Source organism: Hesperophylax consimilis, chromosome 9 (genome assembly GCF_061612785.1).
Source record: "Hesperophylax consimilis isolate HC1 chromosome 9, BYU_Hcon_1.0, whole genome shotgun sequence".
Taxonomy (NCBI): Eukaryota; Metazoa; Arthropoda; class Insecta; order Trichoptera; family Limnephilidae; genus Hesperophylax; species Hesperophylax consimilis.
The window spans coordinates 17,554,762-17,563,022 of record NC_142844.1 but is presented as its reverse complement, the minus strand read 5'-3'; the positions used below and the strand labels follow the sequence as shown (position 1 = coordinate 17,563,022).

The window sequence follows — 8,261 nt, the reverse complement described above, 5'->3', positions numbered from 1 at the left end:
CAAATAATAATAAATTATAGGGTTGACGATATTCAGCTACATTCACATTCATATTAAGTCGTCTTATATATAAATATTATCAAATGTGATTTGGTCGCATTTATTTGATTAAATAGAAAAAAATATTTTGAAATTTTCAAAATTGGAGCCTTATAAAGCTTATAACTTGCAACGCTTCAAATTTAATTAAATTTTGAGAGAAAGAATTATGAAAAAATGTTTATTCTAATTGGGTATGAATATGAATCAGTGCATTATTAACATAACTTTTAATGAAGTAATGCCACTGACATCGCGACACGGCATCAGTAACCACCTGTTCCTGTATCCTGCCGGCCGTGCCGTCGTGCTCGGAATGCGCGCGATTACCGATTACAAATTTGCGCGCGCAGAGTGGACAGGAAGCAGCGTGCGAGCTAGACGGTCATACGTGTCCACCCCCTCCCTCTGCACCCACCCGCGCCAGTAGGAAGCCGGTCGTCCCGCTCGCACTGCCTACCCTTACGGCCAATCGATTACCGGGAAAGCTGCGCCGCTCTTTGGGAGAAAGAGAGATGGAATCCTCATAAAATTGTCTGCACACACTCAAACAATCATTAAAGCAGTGGCACTTAGCTATAACGCGATACATTTTTTGTGAGCTTTTGGATTGTGGTTTATAACTTTTGTTGAGGTGGTCGGGTTTTATGTGCGGTGGTGCAAATATTTCCGCGACGCCTGTTTGTGTCTTATATTCGAACCCTTTAGTTCGCAGCGCGTCAGTTGTGCCGCGGCGTTTGAGCGGTGAGCGTCTCTCGAAGAGGCGTCACGACGCTATTATTATGTGAAATCGCGCCGCGTCTTTATAAACATAAATCGTATTACGCGTGTATAAGGGGTGACACTTTTTTTCTCTCCGTCTCCATTGGGTGCAAGCAAAGTTGAGGATCGGATTTAAACTTTTCTCTCACCAAATCGGATTGACTGACAATGTAAGTTTAATGTTTTATCCCTAAGCGCGAGAGATTTCAAAGGGATTTCCATGGGAAGCTGGTTCATTGTTATGTTATCTCCTTGTTTTACATATGTTGAAAAGTCAATGTGAACGATGTATGCTTTTTCAGCTCTAAAGAACATACAGGACGTCTAAAGAAAAGAAAACACAGCTGGGACGGAAATATAAACTTTTACAAAATTATAACAATAGGGTTTCGTGTATTTTATCATCTCTTTGTCTTTCAATATCATTATCAACCAATCAAAGCAGACAAAAATAATTATTATTGACGACCCTAAACTTGAAACTCATAAAATGGAATAAAAAATCACAAGTTACAAATATTAAAACGAACATCAAATAAATTTATTTCCTTTAATTAAAATAATCATCCCCTTGGGTAATTTATGGGACTTGATTGTAAGAGTTACGTATATTATTTCAAAGGGGTGACAGTTAGATAAATAGGGATGGATTTTTTTATGGCACGTGTGCCCCTTATGTTATAATGTAAATTTGAAACCAATGGTTTCCGCCTACTATTTTTATTTTACCTTGTAGGGCCTTTTATGACCGATATTATTTATATTTTTGGTATCCAATTGCTTAGGCACTAAATAACACAATTTACAAAATAACTTTAGAAAAAAAATCTGAATTAATAATTACTATTTATTAGAAAAACTTAAAACTGAAAATTTAACATTTTTCTGTTATTATTATTCAACTATTTAAATTTTGTATATCAGAAGGTATGCAACAAACATTTTAAATTCTTTTTCATTTTATTGTTAATTCACATAATTGTGGTGGATGTTATGTATTGAGGTGTTAAAAAAAATATTGAACCGGTTTCAAAAATTTACGATAAACAGATCTGTTCAAATTTTGTGATGCCAGAAGAACTAATAGTAAATTTTATTCTCGCGTTTATTTCTGATGTTTTTAATACGAAAAAACTTGAAAATATTATGAAAACCCAAATAAGTTCCAATTAAATTGAAATAAAAATATTACCTATTTAAGCGTAATAAAAAATTGTCAAAGCTAAACTCCGCTCGGAAATAATATATCACGTCATCAAAAGAAAAGCAAAACTTCGATTCGAAAAAGAAATTATTTCAATATAAAAATTTGTTTGTGTAATTAGGTGAAAATTCACGTAGAGTTTTGTAAATTTGCTGACCTTTTACTTCTGAGTTCACTGATGCCCAAACGAATTCTTCTGGTCCATGCATCAGTTTCCAGTTCACAGATCAAAGTGTGTTCGTTGGCACCTCATACGACGTTGGTTGTGCAATGAACTCGATCACTTGCTTCGGTGAAGCGCCTGGGAGTATTTTATACTTTGTTCAATTTATAATATAATACTTGCTGAAAAGGTTAAATAAAATACTGCGGTCCATTTAAAATAACAATCATTTAAAAATAGCGAATTTTTTCCATGTAGAAAATTACACACATTTTTGAAAATTTAAAAAAATATTATTTAATAACTAGTTTACCTTAGCATTATAATATCTGCCCCGAAGATGGAATTATTTATTTATAATAAAAAAAACGACATAATACATGGTAGGTACAAAAGGTGCATATATTGTAGAACACACGAAAGAGAGAGAAAAAAATCAATATCTTAACTGCAGACACCATAAAAAATAATAATGAAATGAGGTTCATAAAATTTAATTCACGAGTCCATAAGTACTATATTTCCTACTCAAATATTATATTTATGATTTTAAAGAATTTTGGTGCTTTTCCTGATTCAAATTTCGTTATAATAACAGAACATGAGATCATGTCAAGAGTTGTTGTTAAATAAATAATTCAGATCAGATCATCCATTATAAATATAAATATAGAAGAAGAAATGTTTGATTCAAGGGGTCTAGCACAGTAAAATCGATATCTTTTCAATATCAGACCAATACCTGTAATTTTACACCGATTTCCATAGCTTGATATTGATACTGCAAATTGTCATACGCGGGCAATACTGGCGCGTCTGTCTAAGAATTGACATTCCTATACGTCATCCGGCCATATAAAAGTTGAAAATACTTATTAAAAGTACCTAAATGAAATGAAAACATTATTATACACACCTTGCGGACTGCTTGCAGTTTTTGGCGCTAAGAAGTGAGTTAATCAACTTGAGGTCATTAGTCATAACCAACAACTTTTTTTTCTGCGATGTTGGAATCAATTGGTCACATCTTAGATGAATTGATTAAGTCCAGGGGTCCCACATGTAGGATTTTTTTCAGTTCACTACCATTCATTAATAATCAGGTTATTTTGTTGTGTATATTGACAGCTTATCCGATACCTTGGAGGTCGCGCTAAAAGAAGTAGCTTTCGTCTATCGACTGTCGGAATCATATTGTTCTAGGATTTAATCGATAGTCCGTTTTAGACCTTTCGATATCCATAAATAAGAATTAATTTTATAAGAGCCTACAAAAATATGGATTAAATAATGGATTTTGAATAATGACATATGATCATTTTTATTTTTTATATATTCAATAATATTGTTATTGGGTTTATAAAAACAGTTTATTTTTTAACAAGTTCTGCTGTGTAATTATTATTACGCGTGATAGCTGTTTCGCCCTCTGAAGGCATTATCAAACACATATCACAGTTTGATAATGCCTTCAGAGGACGAAACAGCTGTCACGCGTAATAATAATTACACAGCAGAACTTGTTTAAAAATAAACTGTTTTTATAAACCCAATTACAATATTATTGAATATATAAAAAATTAAAATTAAAATGGAGTTCTACAAATTAAACTTAATTACAATAAATAGACATTTGATCACTCTTGACGTTTTCTGCAAATTATATCAATGATTTTTCAAGAATTTATATAAAATTCGAATGTAGATCTCAATAATGTACGCTATTGCCTCAGAAATATTTTATAAAGTTGTAGAGAACATTCAACATATTACAAAAGATGACAAGTATGAGAACATTTTTAAATGATGTGTCAGAGGTGAATTGATTAAAATTATAAACTGCAAGGGGCAAAACTATATGGTAATCTTATTTACTAGACAAGTTATTTTTTAAGAGAATTTTCGAGAAATTCTACGTCGTTTGACGAGGAGTTTGAAATAAATATTCAATAATGAAATACATTGAAATAAAATGTAGGAAAATATTCTCAGAATAACTCGTTCACCTGTGAAAAACTTAATGCGTTAAAGAATATATTTTGTTTTGAGATAATCGATCATTAAAGTTTATTATTTATTTATTTATTAATCTTAAGTTAGCTCACATCTTCGTGTGTGCTAATAGTTTTATAAACATATAAACATGTACATTGTTTGGCAAACATAATCTTTCTTTTAATATTTCAATAAAGTCACAAAAAAAAGAAACATTAAGGACGGGTTGTTTCGGAGAATTTGAACAATTCATAAAATTTCAATGTTGATTTTCAAGTTCTGTGAAGGATTTTTTCAAGTTCTGTTTTTATTTCAGTTTTATCAAGCGACTAGTCTATAATGATATAATATCAAAACTTGAATAGGACTTTCACAGATTCCGAAAATGAACGTTGAAATGTGATGAATTGTTCAAATTCTCCGAAACAACCCGTCCTAATAATTGAGGTAGACATATTTTCTTAATTCATTTTTGAACTTATTAATATTTTCTATCACAGCAATTTCCTTCGGGATTTTTTTATAGAGTTGAACGGCCTGGTACATCAGAGATTTTTGGGTGCTTGTTTTTTTTCTTGTTGGCAATCTAATTTGCTTAGAATTTCTCGTCCCGTGTCCGTGTATCTCGTTATTGTAATTTATTTTTCTTTTCAGTTCCTTAGACATCATCCCTAAGTTAATTTTATGTATAAAAATAAGTACATTCAAATACACAGTTTGTTTCACCGTCAAAATATTCAGCTCCTTTAACATGTCTCTTATCCGTGTGTATATGTTGCGTTTAAGTATTATTCGCATTGCTTTATTTTGCAGTATTTGCATTTTTTTCATTTTCTCTTTATTGCAGAGAAAAAGAATACTTGAACAGTAATTAAAGTGTGGTGATATAATTGTATTGTATATTATCTGGCATGTTCCTTTATTTACTTTGTTTCTGATTCTACCAAGAAATGATATTTTTTTGCAATTTTTTTAATTGTATAGTCTGCATTTTTTGAGAAGTTCAATTTTGAGTCTATAATAAAACCTAGATATTTAATTTCTTCCACTTTTTTTATGATTTCTCCATTTATAGAAACCTTTGGTTCCTCATGTGTATTTGTTCTGCCTATATGCATGTATTTTGTCTTATTTACATTTAGTTTTAATTTATTTAGTTTGAGCCATTTTGACAATGTTTCTAAGTCACTATTTATCTTTTTGATTGCTTTCTCATAATTATCTTCTGCAATATAAATAATATTATTGTAAGAATTTCGTATCTAAAATTGAACACATGTTATGCTAAACGCCGCTGTAAAGGTTCATGACATTTAGTAAAGTTAATAAGTTAAAAACATGAAAAGAAAGTGACATAAAAACTGGTAGTTTAAAAAGTTTTCTAGGTATTAAAATAATAATATTATTAGTTTAGTTGTTCGGTTCTAAGTAAACCATCCCTCTGATCTTTTCAAATACAGATCTTGCGAGAATCTGAAATATAATAATTGTTTCACAAAAAAGGAGGAGAAATTTCACAGCTAAATTTGCAACATTCTTTTAAATTTATTAACCCGATACTTACAAAAATTGCATTTCGGTAATCAGATGAAAGAGTGAAACTGAGCGTAATTCATTAATCCAATTTTTCCACTTTATTTTCAAAAAGAACATAATAAATGTTATTATTATATTTAAAGTAATATATGTATCTACGAGTATGGAGATTGCGGGTTCGATTCCCGTACAGCAAAAATATAAATTAACATTGTGAATTCCGTTATAAATATAACGAAATAATGTGAATAACACGTAACGTGATATGTTCACAATATTTGTTTTTGGTAATAATACGTTAAACTAAATTAACTCTCTAGCATAATGTTTATTGTGAAGAAACTATTAAACTGATGATTTATTGTGGCAAGTGAGTTCTAATTTATTGTTACATGAAAACAATCGTATTCCCGGAAAGAGTCAAAAGTAACTAACAACTATGTCGTTTTCCTCAAGGGTAGGCAGAGAGGATGGACCACCAAAAAACTCTGTCTTGGCACACACCCCTTACCCTATTCACATTCAAGCATCGTCTCATACGTACTATTCTATTATTTTGACTCTTGATAAAGCCCGGCTCAAGTATCTGGTTCATATGAGCGAGCCATGTCTTCTTTGGGCGTCCCCGACTCTTCTACCATTCGCATTCGCATCATATATTCTGCTCTATTTGTTCATTGAATCTAAATGCGTAAATCATCTAAGAGTCCTTTTCTAAATCTTACTGATTACACTTAGACAAGCTTTGCATTCTTTGGGAATCTCCATATTTCTCGAACCACCACACATGGTTTTACCACACAAAACACATTTTAATTCTTCCTCTGCAAGTACTCTATTGTGGACTGCAACCTCCGCTTCTTTTTACATTTTTTGGTTAGCGCCAGCCGGGTTCAGTTCTTCAATAATGGAGTTTCCTGCATTTATATTTCTTTTAATATCTTTAGCAGCCTTTTCATCTCTCGTAAAAATACTGTCAAAATACACAAACTCATGCACCTGCTCAAAGTAATCGTCATTCACAACTGTAATTATATTGCATGCTGTTTTCGTACTCTCTTTTAAACTCTATGACTTAAGACTCACCACATTCATCACTAACTCATTCATCATAGGCACAAAATACTGTAGATCTAACGTATTGATAGAAATGGCTTAAAATATGCAACATACTTTCAGATTACTCAATTTTACGTCCAATCCCACCTCGTTCATTTTTTCGTACAACTGTTTAGATTGATTCACCACGGTGCATTATACAGCTTTGGTTAACACTTCACGTGATGTCAAACCATCCCTAAAACAACAGTTCACCTTCACATATGCAACGCTTCCATCATGTAAAGAAGCAATTGCCTGTGTGAGATTCGTATTCATTCCGTACTTGGACAACATCTTCTATAGATTTTTCCTATTGACTCAGTCTCAGCTTTTTGTAGGTCTAGAAATACACAAAAAAGTTTTTGGTTTATTGCCATAAACTTTTTAGTGAGCATACGCTACGTAATAATCTCGTCCATGCATCCGCTTCCACTCACGAAAGTTCCTTGCACTTCTTTTGTCTCCATTCTTAATCCTCTTTCAATCAATATTCTACCATACAGCTTTCCAACTGAACTTAGTAGGCTGATAGCCCTTTGATTTCCACATTCGATACGTGACCCTTTATCTTTGAGGCACGTTCACAGCTCTTCTCCAATCTAATACTCGTATAACCATCGTATAATCGCATAACAGCGTATAACCATCCAAAACACTTCTTTATTTTGCACAACCGTGTTAGAATTATACAGCTCATTTGGAGTATTCCGCAGCAATATTGTCAAAACAACCAGCCTTACCATTCTTCACACATTTAATGGACTTTTTTATTTCATCCATGCTGATTTTAGTAACATTCATCCCATCATCCTTTATATTTCATTCGCCGCTGGAATCACTCAGGTGGCTGTCCAAGATTTCTTCAAAATATTTCATCCCTCTCATCTCTCCTTAATTTTTTCCTCACTCGTCAACATTTTTCCATCTTTCTATTTCATCACTTTCATTTCGTTTCCAAAACAGTTTATCGTGAGTTTATCAAGAGTCATATTGTTTACCAGGAGTTTATCAGGAGTTTATCGGCAGTTTGTCAAGAACAATTCATCAACAGTTTATCAAGGGTCATATTGTGTACCGGGAATTTATCAGGAGTTGACTAGGAGTTTATCAGGAGTTTATCGGCAGTTTGTCACGAACAGTTTATCAAGAGTCATAAAAAGTTCCAAAGCTCTATCACTCATGCAGATGAATCACAAGTTATTATCTTAACACTTGTAGCATTTAATTAACGCCAGCAACTAATGTTGCTGGAGGTCACTTTGAATTGGTAACGTCCGAGGACTTATCTACAATTGAGTTAATTGTTTCAATTTAAACTCCACCGGCCGTTCGTGACGTTCAGCGACACAATTTTAAAGCCGATATACCAAGTGACAGCTGACCAATTAATCGTAGCCCCTCTGATAAATGTAACTGTAACTGACATTTGTATGATTCACTTCACTCTGCTAATACCAAATA

General features: G+C 32.5%; 1 protein-coding gene across 1 annotated transcript in view; it reads left to right on the top strand.

The window, feature by feature from the left end:
- The first annotated feature begins 774 nt into the window (after nt 1-774).
- The window catches only part of LOC149420992 (protein O-mannosyl-transferase Tmtc2-like), a 491,943-nt gene continuing 484,456 nt past the window's right edge, over nt 775-8,261 (top strand). The window contains exon 1 of the mRNA XM_089635668.1: nt 775-971. The gene's annotated coding sequence lies outside the window, so the exon portion shown is untranslated. The remainder of the gene's footprint in view (nt 972-8,261) is intronic.